This window comes from Mercenaria mercenaria, chromosome 8, assembly GCF_021730395.1.
Source record: "Mercenaria mercenaria strain notata chromosome 8, MADL_Memer_1, whole genome shotgun sequence".
In the NCBI taxonomy this organism is placed as follows: domain Eukaryota; kingdom Metazoa; phylum Mollusca; class Bivalvia; order Venerida; family Veneridae; genus Mercenaria; species Mercenaria mercenaria.
In genome coordinates, this window is record NC_069368.1 from 12,815,154 (window position 1) to 12,818,333 (window position 3,180).

Genomic DNA, 3,180 nt, shown 5'->3' on the forward strand with positions numbered 1-3,180 from the left:
TGCATAACTTATTCTAATATTTCTTTTTTTTTCTTCCATTTTTTTTTATTAAACTTTGTCAAAATGTGCTTGATAATCTAAAGAACGTAAGTGACATTTAGCACATGTGAATAATATTTTTGTTAAGATGAGAATTATGCATAACTTAGATTGCCAATTAACTGTATGTCTTTAAATGAACAATATTATGTTCAAGTGTGATATGTTCTATTCAGTTATTATATCTTCAATATTTGATCTGCTTTGGCTGATGACTGTATTCTTATATCATTTACCTTCATTTTTATTTTATACACGAGACAGTTACGCCTGTCAGATCAGAACAGGCTTATATGATAGATGGGCGATATTGCTCTGATAACAGATGTTATAATTAAATTATTACATATCAACTTAATTATATACTTCTAACCTTACCTCATATCAAAAATGGATTTAATTCCCTTTTATGTAGTAGAAAAATGGAAGTATTTTAAATATTTAATTTCCTCTATACTTTCGTATGCAAAACTTCAACCATATCTGATATTCAGTTTCATTTTAAAGCAATTGAGTAATCATTAAAACATTTCTGCAACGTATTTCATTGATATCACACATATTGATCAAATATCTTTCTATAATTGACAATCTTGCGCTGAATAGGCGAGATGTGAATCTGCAGATTACAGAAAAATTAATTTTTCACCTTTGCCGCGGCATTTGCTCTTTTTCGCTCTCTTTTATTATAGACTTCAGGATTCCTTAACATTTTTAGATGAGATAACGCAGAGAAACTTTATTATCACACGCCGCTGTTTACATTGCAAATCTCAACGAAATTATTTGAAATTATAACAATTGGGTTAAGGTAGTGCCGCGTGACCTTGATCATTAGAAGATGATACTTTTCATATCAACCTTAATTTGTTACAATCTGCAAAAGGTAAGTATGAATGAATTATCATGATAAATTTATTAAAACATGACCGAATGAATATAAGTAATTCCTTTTTAATAATTTAATAAGATGATAATCCATTATCATTTTTATGCATTTATATATCTTTGATAGAGTTAAAGATCTGTCTCTTAGATATACGTATTTTCATACATGAATGAAGGCATATCATTATAACTTTCATAACTACAATTACATGCCATATTTAAGTTCACGAAACATTTATTCCCATTAAATCTATATGCACTTCCATCTTTAATGAAACACACATACTTTAGAAAACTGTAACTTTTTCATGATATTTTGTAAATTTCTAAATGATCATAACACGAAAACGGTTCATGCTCCTTTCCAGTAACATATTTGCATTCTCTGTTGCGGTGTTGCAAATAGCATTGCAAATAGCACTTCAAGGCTTTAAACACACAAACAAAGAATTCATGCACCATACTGCGATGCTTTAACCTTTCAATATTAGTACATTGACGTCATCGCAACGACAGGAATTTCAAAATTTATTTGTTCTGAACACACGTACAAATGCATATTGTTTTGAAAAGGCAGATAAAACTGAATTCAGAAAATAGGGGAAATATATATATATATACTTGATTTTTCCGAATTCTGGTACAGTAAATAAATTACGGTAGCGTTTACAAAAATACGATAATTATTTAATAGTCTATGGGAATTTTTTATGAACTCAAATTTGGCACCAGACTGAACTAGTACATTTTGTGTGAATACTTGTTTGAAGTACTAGTATTTTATAATTGAGCCGTGCCATGGGAAAACCAACATAGTGGCTTTGCGACCAGCATGGATCCAGACCAGCCTGCGCATTCGCGCAGTCTGGTCAGGATCCATGCTGTTCGCTAACAGTTTCTCTAATTGCAATAGGCTTTGACAGCGAACAGCATGGATCCTGACCAGACTGCGCGGATGCGCAGGCTGGTCTGGATCCATGCTGGTCGCAAACCCACTATGTTGGTTTTCTCATGGCACGGCTCATATTTGTTCGATGGTTGTGATTTTACCTATATTCAATATGGTATACAGTTTTTCCATTGGTTCACTTCAAGACTGAGCTCCGAGTTGTGCAATTAATTTCCAGATGTTTTCTAACCTTGGAACTGGATCACTGCCCATTACTCGTGCATTGATAACAGATGATGGAAACATGTTTTCTTCCATTTATAGTTCTCTTTTTTTCTCTTTGTTTGAATGTCTGACATATAATACACTTCATTTTTCAAAACAATATGTTCATACATAAAACGCTATTTCAAACGCTTTCTAACCTTGAACCATTTGTTTTTCAAACTTTTTTTTTTCATTCAACTGTCATAATCGTCAACATCTTACATATTTTCTTCTATTTTACCTTATTTGTCGTGTCACGCTATATGTACAAACATGCAACAGTCGTAAAGTTTATCATACAGACATATTAATATTTGTTTTAAACTACTTCCATCTAATTTTCAAATCTAAGTATCAACTACATTTCATTTTTCTTCTCCTTTTCCTCTTTAAGATATCCAATGGCCTTCTTTCACTAAAATATTTTATCTTTAGAAAGTAACTGCCAACTTCCCCACATGAATCAGAGGTGGAGGACGAATGATTTCAGAAAAAATGTCTTTTTATCAAATCGTCACGGAGAACATACGCCTCGCCCGGGGTTCGAACTCACGACCCAGAGATCCGTAGATCTGCGCTCGCCATACTGAGCTTAGCGGGCGAGCTACGTTTTTTTATACCTCACATATTTAGGTGTACATCAAAATTGTGTATCACCTTTGACATCTGTCATTTCTCTTTAAAAGAAGAATCTTTTATAATCTCAGCCCATCTTAGATACAATGTTAATCTAAAATGTAGGCTACATTTATCACACTCATTCTAAAATATCAATGACCGACCCGCCACAAATACTTCATCTTCTAATTCGTTGCTAATTCTTTCCAGATTCCACACCTTGGTCGTCCATGAGTACCAAAAAGAATGCAGATCTCCTTTAACCTCGACAACTGCAACTTCATCATCCAGTTTTCATTTTATATTCTTATTCTATATTCATATTACCAGCATCCATTACCAATTAACCTTTTGACCATTTTCTTTACACATGCTGCTTTAACCTTTTACAAGTTGTGCATTCATCATGCTTATCTTCCGCCTTCTTCGACTATATTCTTACGTATTTCAAAAAATAAAACGTACACAATCTCTTTTGT